This window comes from Salvelinus namaycush, chromosome 30, assembly GCF_016432855.1.
Source record: "Salvelinus namaycush isolate Seneca chromosome 30, SaNama_1.0, whole genome shotgun sequence".
Classification (NCBI taxonomy): Eukaryota; Metazoa; Chordata; class Actinopteri; order Salmoniformes; family Salmonidae; genus Salvelinus; species Salvelinus namaycush.
The window spans coordinates 8783760-8801926 of NC_052336.1; positions in this window are offsets into that span (position 1 = coordinate 8783760).

Consider the following 18167-nt stretch of genomic DNA (forward strand, 5'->3'; position numbering starts at 1 on the left):
TCAGGTTATTGTAAACGGGATATGACGATTATATGTGTCAACTCAAAAACAGAAAACTTGAGTATACCGAATAATATCTGGATATTGGCGTGCATGTAAATGTGGTGAATAACACAATCCTCAGCCCTGCAAACTAACAATCACTTCTCTGCTGCTAGATCAAATGCCACATGAACAGCTCCATAGTGCTATATTTAACAGGGGTGGTGGTTCACTGAAACAAGAGGGCAGTGACTAACTAAGGCAAACACTGCCTGTCTCTATATTGTCCAGAAGGAAACAGTGTCCACAGACAGCATATGTAAAAATAAGTAAAATGACAGAAATCACCTATATGAGTGCTCCTCTTAGCAAAGTGACGATGGCATACTGGTAGGCAAAAGCACCCAATTTAAATACAATTCATAAATATAAAGAGCTCTCTTTTCTGTTCAGTGGTTCTTGGACCTGCAAAATAACTTTCAAAAACTGCTAACAGAGCAACAATGAACTTAGAGCTTTTAAGTGGATTGCATGGTTAATTCATGAGGACAACATCATTGTTTTTCCCAGTTCACTTCAACAATTGACAGTGTTCAGTCGTCAGCATACAAAGTATACTTCACAGAGATGAACAGAGATGATGATCATTACTAGACATGAGCTTCCCTTGCAGCAACAGGCTGCTGTCTGTCTCTTGGCTGGGTCCTCTCCAGAAGGAGTGTTTCTGGTTACAGTCTCATGCTGTACAGGTGAGCTATTTCACTGGCAGCCTTCTGCACATGACTGTGTTCACGGAGCACCCTATATAATGTTTTAAGTGCAGGCCTGCTCCTGAGCAGATGAGTCGTGTTGGGTTCTGTGCCATACGTTCTGACAGAGAGATAGACAGACAGATGGCTGAGAGGGATGTCTGCCCCGTCATAGCCTGTTCACTAGGATGAAAACTCACTGTAACATCTGACATGAGGGCACACCTGTCCTCTTTGGTGGAGATTACATCTGGTGATACATACTGGACATAAGAAGTAGTACTCAGAGAATCTGACTGAAACAGACATGTTCCAGAGGACATGGGATAACTCGCTTTAAAAATGTCCAACAGAATTATGGGTCTTGTCCAGACCACCACCACCATCGCTCCTATGAACACACACACACGCACGCACACGCACACACACACACACACCACACATACATTTAGACACACTTTCTAGCACACTCATTCTTTCTGGGCTGGCACTTCCAACAGGAAACTGACAGTATTATGTGACACCACGGAATGTTCTAGAGAGCTGCAGCCTGGCAACGCTGACCTACACCCCAAAACAATGGCTCTAGTTGTCCTGATTCCCACCAATCCTCAACTCCCCTCTCAAATGCAGGTGGTGCTTTGCAATATACATCACTTTTTTCACCACTCATAATTAAAATAAATGAAGTCAGTGTTCCTTATTACAAGTCAAAGCACTCATGGGAATGCCACAACCCTCTATACACACTGCTTTACAAGTTAAAAGAACAGTATATTATATTCTCAAGCTGTGGGTTATACATGCCTTAGAGAACTTCTAAGCAGTTTGATTGAAAATAAAATGTGATTTGTGACCCAATTAAAATAGGGGATAGAGAAACATAAAATAAAGGAACGTTTTGGGCATCTTTTCAGCTTTTAGCTCCTAAGGGATGACCCAGTAAATAGGAATACCATCTGATACACACTTTCAGTTTTTCTTTCAGACTGAAGTAAGTCAGGAAATCCACATTCCAGTACTCAGTGTAGAACGTGCACATGCGCTATTTACTTGTGTACTAAATCTGAATAATAATCTTGTTACTGCTCCTATTGGGCTCCCGAGTGGCGCAGTGGTCTGAAGCACTGCATCTCAGTGCTAAAGGTGTCACTACAGACACCCTGGTTTGAATCCAGGCTGCATCACAACCGGCCGTGATTGGGAGTCCCATAGGGTGGTGCACAATTGTCCCAGCGTTGTCCAGGTTTGGCCGATGTAGGCCTTCATTGTAAATAAGAATTTGTTCTTACCTGACTTGCCTAGTTAAATAAAAATTAAATAAATACAATATAAGCACTTGATAAACCCTTTTTAATTATATATTATATTAAAAACATTATCACATTCACAGCATAGGCTACATCAATCCAGATGTTTGACGTTGTAACGTTCTAGAACAAAAATACAGACAGTAAGAAGAACATGATATATACAGTAACGGTCAAAACATAGCTTCAACATGAGATAATGTCTTGTTGTTACATAGTATGTGGTATCGATTGAAGTTCCTACTATACAGTATATTTCTGTGGGCTTCCTTATAAGTAATTTTTAAGCAAGGTTAGAAAAACTCTGGGAACCTGCCAAGTATTCATTTGGTTTGAAGACCAATCTTCATTCTTTGGAAGCTTGAGTCACATTGCTCTATTCCAGAAGGGTTTAATAACCAACAGCACAAAGGACTAAATTGTTGAGGGGTTTTGCCGGTAGGTAGACAGTGCCTTTGGGTTATGAGTAAATAATGATAAAGTGTTTTCTTTTGAAATGACCCAGATACTGCCCAAACCAAGAAGTGTCTGGGCTGGAAGTAAGAAGAAGTAAGAAGAGAATTAATATATTTCATTTCAAATCAAACTTCAGTGACATTTGAGTCTGTGTATGCGGGTGTGTGAGAGAGTGGGGGAGTGGGGGGGGGGGGGGGGGGGGGGGAGAGAAGGAGAAAGAGAGGGAGGGAGGTGAAACATAAATGTCTGCGAGAAAGAGGGAAGGAGAGATACTAAGGAAAAGTGAATGAGTGAGAGAGAGTGAGTGAGGGAAAGGGTAAGGGGGGTGAGAGAGAAAAAGAGAAGGGGGGAGTGAGAGAGAGAGAAAGAGAGAGGAGTAAGAGGGACAACTGTTAATGTTGTAGATTTTCAGATTCCTAGAATATACATTTCAATATTTGATTTTATGGTACTATATACAATTGAAGTTGGAAGTTTACATACACCTTAACCAAATACATTTAAACTCAGTTTTTCACAATTCCTGACATTTAATCCTAGTAAAAAATCCCTTTCTTAGGTCAGTTAGGATCCCCAATTTATTTTAAGAATGTGAAATGTCAGAATAATAGTAGTGAATTATTAATTTCAGCTTTTATTTCTTTCATCACATTTCCAGTGGGTCAGAAGTTTATATACACTCAATTAGTATTTGGTAGCATTGCCTTTAAATTGTTTAACTTGGGTCAAACGTTTTGGGTAGCCTTCCACAAGCTTCCCACAATAAGTTGGGTGAATTTTGGCCCATTCCTCATGACAGAGCTGGTGTAACTGAGTCAGGTTTGTAGGCCTCCTTGCTCGCACACGCTTTTTCAGTTCTGCCCACAAAATTTCTATAGGATTGAGGTCAGGGCTTTGTGTTGGCCAGTCCAATACCTTGACTTTGTTGTCCTTAAGCCATTTTGCCACAACTTTGGAAGTATGCTTGGGGTCATTGTCCATGTGACCAAGCTTCCTGACTGATGTCTTGAGATGTTGCTTCAATATATCCACATAATTTTCCTGCATCATGATGCCATCTATTTTGCGAAGTGCACCAGTCCCTCCTGCAGCAAAGGACCCCCACAACATGATGCTGCCACCCCCATGCTTCACGGTTGGGATGGTGTTCTTCGGCTTGCAAGCCTCCCCCTTTTCCTCCAAACATAACGATGGTCATTATAGCCAAACAGTTCTATTTTTGTTTCATCCAAAAAGTACGATCTTTGTCCCCATGTGCAGTTGCAAACCGTAGTCTGGCTTTTTTATGGCGGCTTCTTCTTTGCAGTTGCTTCTTCCTTGCTGAGTGGCCATTCAGGTTATGTTGATATAGGACTCATTTTACTGTGGATATAGATACTTTTGTACCCGTTTCCTCCAGCATCTTCACAAGGTCCTTTCCTGTTGTTCTGGGATTGATTTGCACTTTTCGCACCAAAGTACGTTCATCTCTAGGAGACAGAACGCGTCTCCTTCCTGATCGGTATGATGGCTGCGTGGTCCCATGGTGTTTATACTTGCATACTATTGTTTGTACAGATGAACGTGTTACCTTCAGGCGTTTGGAAATTGCTCCCAAGGACGAACCAGACTTGTGGAGGTCTACAATTTTTTCTGAGGTCGTGGCTGATTTCTTTTGATTTTCCCATGATGTCAAGCAAAGAGGCACTGAGTTTGAAGGTAGGCCGTGAAATACATCCGCAGGCGCACCTCCAATTGACTCAAATGATGGCAATTAGCCTATCAGAAGCTTCTAAAGCCATGACATCATTTTCTGGAATGTTCCAAGCTGTTTAAAGGCACAGTCAACTTAGTGTATTCTGACCCACTGGAATTGTGATACAGTGAATTATAAGTGAAATAATCTGTCTGTAAACAATTGTTGGAAAAATGACTTGTGTCATGCACAAAGTAGATGTCCTAACCGACTTGCCAAAACTATAGTTTGTTAACAAGAAATTTGTGGAGTGGTTGAAAAACGAGTTTTAATGACTCCAACCTAAGTGTATGTAAACTTCCGACTTCAACTGTATTATATACCATCACATAATCTGGTACAACATAAATCACATAAAGCCTCCCTTAAGACAGTTGTCTTTATATAGCCTTTAATGGTGTATATCAGGGATCTCCAACTGGCGGCCCACCAGTTATTTATAATTATGTTCCGGCCCCTGACCATCCGCTCAAGTAAAAATCGGCCCGTGGCTGAATCTTGTTGATGACCCCTGGTGTATATGGTGAAACAGGTTCACATTTGTTGCAAATTTTCCAGTAAGATTAATGATAATAACTTTGGGCGGAGGTAGGAGGGGGTCATTTTGTAACTTGAAAGGAAGTTGACTTTAAGAGACAGCGGTAAGTGAATTTAGCTGATCACATTCTACATTCAGGTCAATGTCACGCTGTTGATTCAGATGTGGTTTATCTCATTATAGTCATTATTTCATTATCAATAGTGATCATATCAGCAGACCAAAAACAGAATCAAAGATGCATATGATTACATTTATATAAATCAGGTGTAAGGACCATGAAAATCGCAGAACGACAACACAACACAACATCTGAAAGAAGTCAGATCCTCTGAGGGAGAAATAACCATATAAGCAAATAACTAATAGATTTCAAAGCTAAAAAAAATAGCAGTAAAAGTAATTAGAAGAAGAAAATTCCTCTAATGGTTTGTCTACAAACATTTTGCCTTAGCCTAAATTCAGCAGAGGTAAACTGTTTTTTTGCAGTGGCTGATTGAGCTGTATTTGCCTTCTTGTCCGGATATGAGGGATTTGAGGCTTGCCTTGGCTACACTGGGGTTTCATCCACACAGCAGGAAGAAGATAAAAAGAGCAGCTTTGGAGAGAGGAAAAAATCACAGCGCATTAAAAACACATCTAATGGGGGATGCAGCAGCTTAGGATAGCCAAGACGATTAAGGGGTCAATGGTCGTACCGCAGGTGGAACGTACCTGATGCTTCTCACCTTGGCCCAATGGAGACAGTGCCAAAACACGTCTCTCAAAACCACAAACACTCATAGAAGGTCAACATACTGAAGGTCAATCACAGGAGGTTGGTGGAACCTTAATTGGGGAGGATGGGCTCGTGTTACTGGCTGGAGTGGAATTAGTGGAATGGTATCAAATACATCAAACACATGGTTTCCATGCAATTTATACCATTCCATTTGCTCAGTTCCAGCCATTATTATGAGCCATCCTCCCCTCAGCAGCCTCCACTGAGGTCAATGCAAACTTAGATAATGACAATCAAACACAGCCGTACAGTCAACAGATCTCAATGTATTCAGTGATGCTCAGAAAATTCCCAATCATACGATTCAAATCAGTTTATGCTCAGAGCATCTTTCAACTGAGCACTGCTTGCCTCAAACAGCTTGCAGCCTGTAAGCAATTGAATATTGTGCACTGAAATGTCTTTCAAATCCTCTAAGAGAGAGTGGCATGAAGTTTTGTGGGAACAGAAGATCAGAATGGAGGAAGGGGGTTAGAACTAAAGCCATCACTATGGAGCCATCAGTGGATGGACAGACAGACGAACACTCCGTTATTTTGATTGTGGATCACCCAAGGAAATAATAGTCGTGTCCCAGACTGACTAGGTAAGGCGCCTGCGGAGTTGCCACCTCCCCTCGCATGCTGCCTGCCTAAGGTCAAAAGACTACAGTAGCCACAAGGGTGTTGACAACCAAAACAACCATTACTGCAGTTGTTTAAATTAACATAGCAGTCAACCTATTTTCTGTAGTCTCAAAATTATTCAATGTTTTATTTAATGTAATACAGTTTATTTATAAATAAGTTGACTCACCTGGATGCACATGTATCAACTTTGAAATGTGGTTTTCTTTGTGTCTAGGCTAATGTGGCTTTTAGCACCTGAGCACATGGCACTTGGTAGACTAATAGCCTGCAATTCACACCTCCAATTTAGATGGCGATAATTAGAACTGTATAACTCTCAGTGCTCGGCCCCTCTTTCCCACCAAACATTCCTTTGTTAATTGATCATCTTTGCTGCGTGAGCTAGGTAGTGGAGACCAACTTCAGTGCTGCGCAATTCGTGGCCATTTCGTCGAAGCAGGCGGTGACTACTCAGAGAGGAAGAGGCAAAGCGAGAGGTTTGACTCTTGCCAAAATCTGTCCAATATGTTTCTATGGGCTTAATTTGGACCTAAGCCTGTCATCTGCCTTACCAACGACTCCCATTGTTAGGGTGGAGACATGAATGTGCATCTCGTAATTATATCCTTATTTCTGCCACTGTGATACTTTGTTGTATATGAACCCAGCTTGAACAGGCAGAGTTCACCCATTGGTTGTTGCGGTAAAAAAAATGCCACATTAGCTACCGTCAGCGACTCGACCGTGATACAGCTGCCCAGTTGGAAGCATCTCAGGTGCCCAGTTTATTAGGTACACCACCCCGTTCACGAGGCGTTCACGAGGCAGACAGGCATCAAGGCATCCAGTTACTGTTCGATTGACCTAAGCAACTTGAGTTTGATATGATCGTCGGTGCCAGGTGCGCCGGTTCCAGTATCTCAGAAACGGCCGGCCTTCTGGACTTTTCACGCACGACTGTGTCTCGGGTTTATCGAGAATCGTGTGACAAACAAAAACCTCCAGTCAGCGGTAGTCCTGTGGGCGAAAACAACTCATTGATGAGAGGTCTAAGGAGAATAGCAAGAATCGTGCAAGCTAACAGGTAGACCACAAACAGGCAAATAATGTTGCAGTACAACAGTGGTGTGCAGAACGGCATCTCGGGATGCACAACTCATCAGTCCTTGTCACGGATGGGCTATTGCAGCAGACGACCACTCCTATCGGCTAAAACAAGAAGAAGCAGCTCCAGTGGGAGCGTGATCACCAACACTGGACAATTGAGGAGTGGAAAAACATCACCTGGTCTGATGAATCACCGTTCCTGTTGTGGCATGTTGATAGCAGAGTCAGGATTTGGTGTAAGCAGCATGAGTCCATGACCCCATCCTTCCTGGTGTCAACAGTTTAGGCTGGTGGCGGTGGTGTAATGGTGTGGGGAATGTTTTCCTGGCACAAGTTAGGTCCCTTGATATCAATTGAGCAACGTTTCCATGCCCCGAAGAATTCCGTTTGTTCTGGAGGCAAAGGGGGGGTTGGACCCAGTACTAGATGGGTCTACCTAATAAATACCTCAGTGGTACCTCGATACAACACCAGTGCACTGGTCGCCGGCTTATCGACTCGTCGTAGAGCCCAATCAGCCACGCAAAACAGACTTGAGTGGCAACAAATCTGCCCAATTAGCTGATTCGCTTTCCATACACCCACTCCTTTTGACACCCACTCACCCATACTACGGTCGCCATATAGGGCTGCAGTTACCCATACTTGGGACAGATTAAGGTTGGGTATTTGCTCATGCTGCTATCACACATTATTGAGGCCTGAGTTAGGTCAGTGCTCTGACTTGTTGATTTCAGACCAGTTTGCTACTCTTTGTCCTTTTTATTATTTTGTAAATTTTGTAAGTACTTTGGCACCTATTTTGGCACCTTTGTAAATAAAAGCCCATGCCTGACACTTCGGGAAGAAATTACCTCACAATATAACGGCAGTATCTATAGACGGCAGGATCTGTATTTTAAAGTACCTAATTGAAACAATAACAATAAAGCGGACACCCCGTCTCTGTTTTGGTAAAAAGCTTATGGATGGGCCTCTCAAATTCATAGACAGATCTATGGATGGAAGGACTGACCACCGATTATATCAAAAGTATCATTTAAACCATGTTTTGAGGCTATAGACTGTTTGTTTACATTTGCATTGTTTACAAGCATTGGAGTAAAAAAGGCGTATATTTTGGTTCAGATAGGGTAATACAGTTTAACTAAGCTCATGAGGCATTTCTAAGTTATATTCTTCAAGAATAAAAGGGTATATATTATTAATTTAAAAATGTATGTAGCTAAGGATTCTAGCTGTAAGGTTACTCTGTTACCCTAGCTATCAGTAGATACACCTGTACTTGACTGGCTTGTGCTGAAATACTTAAAACGTTAAGAAAATAACCTGCGAAAAGTCACTTTAAGAAACAACATTTCCTGTCAAATGTAATTTGTTTTTCACTGCCCAGGGCAAAGACTTAAACAGTGAACAAAACCCAGAGGTAAACCAGCCAAGGGTTGAGTGTCTGACTGAAGTGGGATCATAGGGTAGGCAGTATGGTGTTCTGGTTGGAGGCTGAAGTCTAGAAGCCTGCAGGGAGTCAGAAACACTGAAACACTGGCAGCAGGTTTCTACCCGTCACTTTTTCTCTACATGATACACAGAGAAGATGTTCTGGTCTGTATAGCCAGTGGTGACTCTCTAAACATCTCCCTGTATCAATAAGGTCCTCTCTGTCTGATGTCCCCGGTCGGAGGCTCTGACTCTGAGCGATCTCACCAAGCCAAAGACCTGCTTTATCAAGCAACCGATTTAACAAGACATCTCCTTTCATGCTTGTTGGCTTCTCAAGCAGTAATGGATTTTCTCAATGAGTCTCTCTTTCTTTTCTCCAGGTTTCACACTTTTTTCTGCCTGGGGAGCTGGGCTCCACTCCAGGTCAAATCCTCTGCCATTGACTTTGATTTCCTGAGGTAAGTGATCCGTCGCTCCAGGCCTGACCAGCACCGCCTGAAATCTGGCCTCACTTTGGCTCCCCATGCCTGATATTGTACACTCTAATGCAAAGTGAAGTAGCACATCTAAATAGCCTGTCAATCCCCTCCCCTCCACCCCTCTTCTCTCTTTCTCTGTCTCTTTCTCTCTCTCTCTCTCTCTCTCTCTCTCTCGCGCTCTCTCGCGCTCTCTCGCGCTCTCTCTCTCTCTCTCTCTCTCTCTCTCTCTCTCTCTCTCTCTCTCTCTCTCTCTCTCTCTCTCTCTCTCTCTCTCTCTCTCTCTCTCTCTCTCTCTCTCTCTCTCTCTCTCTCTCTCTTTGGGGTTCCAAACTCCCCAGCTGGGACTCATTTCCAGTATGCTAGGGAATGTAAATGATACAGTGATATTAAGGGGTATTAAACTAGTTGATGACATTTTGGTCACATTAATGAAGAGTGGCACTGCGTATGGGAGAAGGGGGGTGAGAGGGGGCATGACCAGCAGACAGTCCTGTGTGATCTGATCAAACTTAGCCACAAAGACTTTATTTTTTTTAAATAAGAAACTCTTCTCATTCACTCCAACCACCCTCTGAAATAGAAAAGCTTTTAGGATGTATTGCTGTTACACTGTGTCTGCGATCTTGCTGTAAACTAAACTTCTTCCTCAGTCGTCTTCTCTTTTTCATGCCAGAGATCCTGATAGAGCCCTCTCTTTCCCTGCAGCTGATCCCAGTCGCGGCCGGTTACATTAATTGTTAATAACAAAGGCAACCTTCAATCTGTGTGGTTTCCTGCCCACATTTGGATCCTTTTCAGAGTCCCCGTTCCTCCTGATAGGAAATGCAACCCGAGACGTGTGAAAACAGTGCGTATATTGTAGTTTAATTGGCCAGCTCCATCGCTTGTCCTCGGCCCAGTGCACGTGCTGTAGGGGTGTCTGTTCCACACCGGGAAAGAATAAACCCAGGCTCAAATCATAGGAAATACATCAAATCTGCTTCTGCAAGGCTCGGTTCCTTGCCATATGATCTCTATAAACCAAATCACTGTTGGCTCCTGTACAGGCTGGCGCCTGGGGCAAGCACACAATGAAAGCCAATTGTAAGTGACAACAGACTCTAGAGGGAGTGTGTGGAATAATAGAATATCTCTGCGCTTTCTCTTCTCTTGCAGGAGTTTCTGTTTGTTCACTTGTCAGATAGCTTGGCATTTTGGAGAAGAAAATTGCAAAAGTATACATTCTTTGTTAAGGTTCCAAAGAAATACCACACACTTCTAAATCTAGGGTGACATTGACCTACAGTATGCCAAACAATAGGACCTATGCCACAATAAACACAATATTGATGTAAAAGCAAACATAAAATGTTAACCAAACGTAAAGTGTTACACATGTGTACTGTTCTCCAGTACACATGTGTGGACCCGTGTGGCTCAGTTGGTAGAGCATGGCGCTTGCAACGCCAGGGTTGTGGGTTCAATTCCTACGGGGGGACCAGGGTTCAATTCCCACGGGGGGACCAGGATGAATATGTATGAACTTTCCAATTTGTAAGTCGCTCTGGATAAGAGCGTCTGCTAAATGTAAATGTTCTGTATTTGTTTGTCAAAATAAATGAGAGTTGTGAAGTAAATGAGAGTTGTGAAGTAATTAAACATTAAACATTAAACTTAATTGAATTAAAACATAAGTTAGTTGAAATCAAATAATTTAAATACAGTAAGACATTGTTAGTTTGGCAAAAAAAACCTAAGCCAACATTTGTGGGTTACATCTTTTGTCCAATGGAAAATAATTGCAAAAAAGGCAGATGCCCTATGTAGCAATTAGGCTAAAGTATCATTTGAGGAAGTTGTGAAGTAAATGAGAGTTGTGAAGTAAATGAGAGTTGTGAAGTAAATGAGAGTTGTGAAGTAAATGAGAGTTGTGAAGTACAGGGCCTTCAGAAAGTATTTACATCCCTTGACTTTTTCCACATTTTGTTGTGTTTCAGCCTGAATTGAAAATTGATTAAATTACAACAACAAAAATGTCACTGGCCTACATACAATACCCCATAATTGTCACGGCTGTTGAAAGGAGAGGACCAAGATGCAGCGTGGTGAGCGTACATTTTCTTTTATTACTGAAAAAGACGCCGAACAAAACAATAAACACTACAAAAACAAACCGTGAAGCTCAAAGGCTATGTGCCCTAAACAAAGTCAACCTCCCACAAAGACAGGTGGAAAAATGGGCTACCTAAGTATGGTTCTTAATCAGAGACAACGATAGACAGCTGCCTCTGATTGAGAACCACACCCGGCCAAACACAAAGAAATAGAAAACATATAAATAGAGAAACTAGAATGCCCACCCTAGTCACACCCTGGCCTAACCAAAATAGAGAATAAAAACCTCTCTATGGCCAGGGCGTGACAGTACCCCCCTCCCCCAAAGGTGCGGACTCCGGCCGCAAAACCTGACTCTAAAGGAGAGGGTCCGGTTGGGCTTCCTTTACGGCGGCGGCTCTGGTGCGGGACGTAGACCCCCCTCCGCCTCTGGCTCCCCCCACTTTGGTGGCGCCTCGCCGCCGGCCCCGGACTGGGGACCCTCGTAGCGGGCCCCGGACTGGGGACCCTTATAGCTGGCCCCGGACTGGGGACCCTCGTTGCGGGCCCCGGACTGGGCACCCTCATTGCGGGTCCCCCTCTGCCTCTGGCTCCCTCCACTTTGGTGGCGCCTCTGGTGCGGAGACCCTCGCCACCGACCCCGGACTGGGGACCCTCGTAGCGGGCCCCGGACTGGGGACCCTCGTAGCAGGCCTCGGACTGGCGACCCTCGATGGCGACTCCGGAATGGAGGCCGTCACTGGAGGCTCCAGACTGGAGGCTGTCGCTGGAGGCTCCGGACTGGAAGCCGTCGCTGGAGGCTCCGGACTGGAGACCTTCACTGGAGGCTCTGGACTGGAGGCCTTCGTGCCATGACTCCTCACTGGAGGCTTCGTGTCATGGATCATCACTGGAGGCTTCTTGCCATGACTCCTCACTGGAGGCTTCGTGTCATGGATCATCACTGGAGGCTTCTTGCCATGGATCATCACTGGAGGCTTCATGCCATGAATCATCACTGGAGGCTTCTTGCCATGGATCATCACTGGAGGCTTCGTGCCATGGATCATCACTGGAGGCTTCTTGCCATGGATCATCACTGGAGGCTTCGTGCCATGGATCATCACTGGAGGCTTCTTGCCATGGATCATCACTGGAGGCTTTGTGCCATGGATCATCACTGGAGGCTTCTTGCCATGGATCATCACTGGAGGCTTCGTGCCATGGATCATCACTGGAGGCTTCTTGCCATGGATCATCACTGGAGGCTTCCTGCCATGGATCATCACTGGAGGCTTCGTGCCATGGATCATCACTGGAGGGAGGAGACATATGGGCAGTCTGGTACGTTGAGCTGCCACAGGGCTCACCAGGCTGGGGAGACACACAGGAGGATTAATTCTAGGCGCAGGCACAGGACTCTCTATGGCCAGGGCGTGACAATAATGTCAAAGTGGATTTATGTTTTTCAAAAGTTGTACAAATTAATTAAAAATGAAAATCTGAAATGTCTTAAGTCAATAGGTATTCAACCCCTTTGTGATGGCAAGCCTAAATAAGTTCAGGAGTAAACAGTTGCTTAACAAGTCACATAATAAGTTACATCATCTCTGTGCCCTACATATACAATTATGTGTAAGGTCCCTTAGTCGAGCAGTGAATTTCAAACACAGATTCAACCACAAAGACCAGGGAGGTTTTCCAATGCCTCACAAAGAAGGGCACCATTGAATATGCCTTTGAGCATGGTGAAGTTATTAAATACACTTTGGATGGTGTATCAATACACCCAGTCACTACAAAGATACAGGCGTACTTCCTAACTAACTCAGTTGCTAGAGAGGAAGAAAACCGCTCAGGGATTTCACCATGAGGCCAATGGTGACTTTAAAGCAGTTACAGAGTTTAATGGCTATGAGGAGATGGAGAAAACTCTGTTGTTTGATTGCAAATATGCAGACGGAGTCAAAAAGAGAACACACAGAAGGCTGTTGTATGAAACACCTGTCTCCGGATTACATCTTCAAACTAAGGGCAACCATTCATGGCATTCGTGACAGAGAAGGAGAAGCGTACATCCATGTATACGGGTAAGATAGTCTAGCTAGCTACATTTTCAGATGTTACACGTTTCTAATTTTGTCATTTTCATTTCAAGTTAAAGTGTACTGTTAGCTAGCTAGCTAATGCTAGCTGGCTGGCTCGCTATCTAACATTACATTTATGATCTGTGTAGTAATATTATTTGTACCTCAGATCCATTTGCATTGCTAGTTATAGCCTAATGTTAGTTAGCTAACATTGAACCAGGTTGATTAGCTACCTGCAGATTCATGCAGGGCAGTAATGTTATGAGTTGGGATTATGGTTAATTGTTTAGCTAGCTAGCTAGCTACATGTCTAAACAAAAGACTCCACTATGCAAGTAACCATTTCAATAGAGCGATGCTGAATGGGTGTAGACAAAGAAAACCGCTCCAATATGTGTACCAAAATGTTCAAGGGCCATTTTCTCAAAAGTGATTTTACAAGTTTATCAACTTTCAAACCAGAATTACTTCCCATTGTTCCTCAACTGTAGTGTATGATATTACATTTTCTAGCTCTGAGTCTCTACTTTTATCCAATGTAAAAAATAACACCATTTCAAATTATGGTACATTTCTTGGATATATATTTTTGGTCTTTGGTCCACAGACTATCTATAACTAATACCAAGCGTATCCTACTGAAACACTAACTCTCTCATCTTGTTTTTTATCATTGGTATCTAACTGTAAATGACAGATATTTTACTTCACCATTCCTATTCTATCAAAAATGAATCACTTTTGCAGAGGCATTAGTTAAAACTCTTAATAACGGTTATTAGACAAATCCCTCCATCACCCTCTCTCACTGAAAGCAATGGCAGCATGGTAACATGCCAAAGCCATGTACATTCATCTCTTTTTAAATCAGATCCTGGCTCAGGAGTTCACAGGCACAGAGATTGTTTTCAAGACTCTCCTGCCTGAAGCTTAAAGACTTATCCTAGTCATTTAGTTTTAATAGTTCTTACCTCCTTTGACACGACATGTACTGTAGGTGAGGCTTCGCTGATCAATGCCAGTGACGACAAACTTCAAATAGTTTAGCTACTGTACTTTACTCATCTTCATGCAAATGTATGGGTGAAAAAGAAATGTGATGTACAGAAAGTGAATATATTTTCTCTATGAATACACAATATATGTCTTCTAGGTTGATTGACTGCCTTTTGATAGACTCACCACAGATTAGAAAACGTATAATTTTATCCTCCATACCAGACATGGAAAATATTTTATTGATCAAATCCATGGTTATAGAATATGAAAGAAAAAGGCTACTGCTCTCTGTTTCTCTGCTATTCAGTTTGACATTTGAGATTTAATTAAGTGAGTAACAAAGAAATATCTAGATAATGGGTCTAATTGTTTCCAGGCCTGGCTGATAGTCATTTGAAAAATGAAACCAAATTATAATTATACCCTTTATAATATTGAAATTGTTGTACGGTATGTTTCTGATTAATTAACTGGCAAAAATCTCTGAATGTTTTCATCTGCAATGAGAATGAAGATAAATCTATTTGGCAAATTGAACCAATATCCAGGCCAACATCCTGTAATTGTTTCCTTATTTGACCAGGCAGCTTAAAGCCGCAACAATAAAGAGCCATCATAAAACCTTAAGAGGGTTATTTTAAGGGGAAAATCGACTCAGTAGCAAAATAAGACCAGTTGCAAGCTGGCTTGATTTGAAAGGAGTCTAATGTACAGCCTTTTCATGAGCTGAGATTGTAGCCATTCGGCTTTACTGTTTTGTCAAAGGGAAATTAGTATTTTCCTGGGAAGTATTGGACAGCTAGAGGTATACAGAAATGTTGACAATGTGTTAAAAGACTGAGGTGATGAAGTATATATTTTTTTCTGACACTACATAAAGTGATATTGTTTGTACTAATAATAAGAGCTGACTATTGATCAATAGAAGGAAAAAAATTACATTCCTTTTTACAAATGCAATAAGTCAAATGTGATAGTCCTCCAAAGATAATACTGTCTGGCCAATGAATGAAGTCATTGTGGACTTGGTGAAATATGCAAGTCAAATCCTCCTCAATCACTCCAAGTCATGCCTTGTGAAGGTTCAGCTGTAATGATAGCTTTGCTATGTCTGTGCCTGACCTGGGACAGGGAGAGTGGATCTGAATAAACCCTGATGATAACAACAGTTCCAATGGAGGAATATTTCAACCACACACCATTACATCCTCTCTCTGCAGTGGGACAGAAAAGAAAGAAGAAAAAAAAAGAAAGAAGAAAGAAGCTCTGGCAAAATTGCATTACAATTTAGTAGACTACTTGAAAAACAGAGTCTTAATACCAAACAGATTGCAGTGTTTGGTTTAGCGGAAAGGATTCCAGAAGCGAGAATGAGTTTTAAAAAGTAGCCACATTTATGACACCTTAGATATTCAGAGCTCCTATTTCGTTTATCCTCTGAATTAAAGTCATAAAATGATTGCAACATTTTATTCAAGTCTTTTTTCCACAGCTGGGTCATTTTTATATGGAGAGTAAGAATCATTTTTAGATCTAAAGATGCCTTTATGTCTATTCAGCACAAAACCACAATGGAGATACTGTAGCTACCAGCTCTTCAAATTAAATGCACTTAACAGCAAAACCAATAAACGGATAAATTAATATTTTTCAATATAATCAAAAATTCTTATTTTACATCCTTGTCTACCTTCAATTACATATCCAAAACATGCTGCAGCCGAGCATTATAATTTAAGAACGCCCATAACCCTGTAAAATGTGAAGCCCTACTCTCAACATTTATTATACAGTGGGACATTTTTCCAGACCCCTTTTTAGCTGACACGGCAGATTTTATTATTATTGTTAATATTTTATAGTAAATTCCACCACACTGTCAATGGTAATATATGATCACTCTTGATCTGGTACATATTGTAAGTGGTCAGAACCCCCTAAGACTAAGTGCAATGCCCGATTAAAGATGAACTTCTCCTAACTAGTTTTCCCTTCATTGAGTCCATCCGTCCAGGGCTATGTCTAATGGCTCCTCACATTAAAAAAAGAAATGCTTTTACCAACTGGTTATTAGTACTCTATGTGGATTGATGGGCTACTTGGACTATTATCTTAAATTATGGATGTTTTTTTAATCATCATAGAAATTATCACATATTGGATGTTGGAATGAATTGTGTGTTTTCAGTACAGCCTGCATATCTAAATGAATTGTAATTGCACTCGGGACATTACCACTACGGCGAATATTCTGGACATTCTCTCTGAGCTCTTCATGTATAAAGATAGGCCAGCTTACTACAATGTGACATATTAGAATTAAAGAAGCAGGATGAATCAGAAGGCTTGGCCACCCCTGGGTGGAGGGTAATTGAACTGCCTGACTGTATTTTGATCTGCGGCTCAATGGGACTGGGAAACAAAGCCATGCTAATGGTACCATCCTAATTGATGTTGGGACCAGTGTTTTTGTTCCACTGGCTGTGCCATGGGCGCTTACAAAGTCTTTATTCACAACTCCAGAGTCACACAATTACACTGATCAAGGCTGGGGCTCTGCCTCCAAGGTATACATCTTTTGTAGAATATGTGATATCTAATTAAGGGAGGAGAATGAAAACATACCTATCCGCCAAGGCTTACCTATACCTATCCGCCACGCCAAGGCTTTAACATCAGTTACTAAATGGGAATTCTTAATTAAGCTTTTTTTATAGTCAGTGTGCTTCTCATGATTTTTGCACCTGCATTTAGAATAAAAATCGCAACAAATAATGCAATTAGGTTGTTTTAGATTTGAATAAGACAAAAGGAAGTCTGAATATCTTTTCAGTGAGACATTCAGCTTTCCCTTGCTTTCAAATCAGGATCCTTCAATAACCCACAGTGTCAAGACCAGCAAAAGAAGTTAAGTGTTACCCTTGAGAAAATCAGAGTGAATCCTGTGTTCCTGTGTAAATTCAGTCTTGTAAATAATTTATTTTCTGCTTGAAAGTACATTTTCACTTTTACTGATATAAAACATATGCCAGCATCAAGAGCATGCCAATTGTATATGGGTGAACAGACAATCAAAAGTAATAGCCTGTAATCAAGTGTTACCTTCATGGTATTATCTCAGTAATGATTTGTAGCTAGAAGCCAATTAGGCCTATTAAAATACCTTCATGAAGTTCACAGATCAGACAGCAGGCTAGGCTACACACATATTCCCTGTTGATCGCTTGTGCTGCTGCTGCTCTGTGTGAGGCTTTGGCATTTCCTGATATAATCCTTATAGGGCACCTCCTCCTTGTTGTAACAAAGGTTTTTAATACAATCACACTGTCTTGTAGTTTATGGGGCATGTTCGCAATATTATCATGCCAACTTCAGTGTGTTAATTAATGGATGCATGCCAGTGTAACAGTCATCAGTCCCAACATCTCCTTTGAAGCCTCATCGAGCAGAAAGCTTTTAAACAAAATGTTTGAAGTGTCTGCCTGTGTAATAATGATTTATAATTCTCTTGAACTAATGCAAAATTTGCTGGTAAAAATAATTTTGGAAATAAAAAATAAATTGTGCCCGGAGGGTCAGGCCGAGTTTCAAAAGGAGATCACCCAAGAGCAGCAAATGATTTAATAAGCCACCAGATCCAGAATGGTAAAATGGAAGGGAGCAGGATGGAGAATATCAAAGTATGTCTAATTAACATCAGTTTATTAGTGTGTCAATCTCTTTAGATGGAGTCTGAGATGAGAGCGGAGGGAGAGAAATAGAGAAATGGTTTTACTAAATGTATGAGACGCACCTCTACGGTTATCATCCTTTATCCACC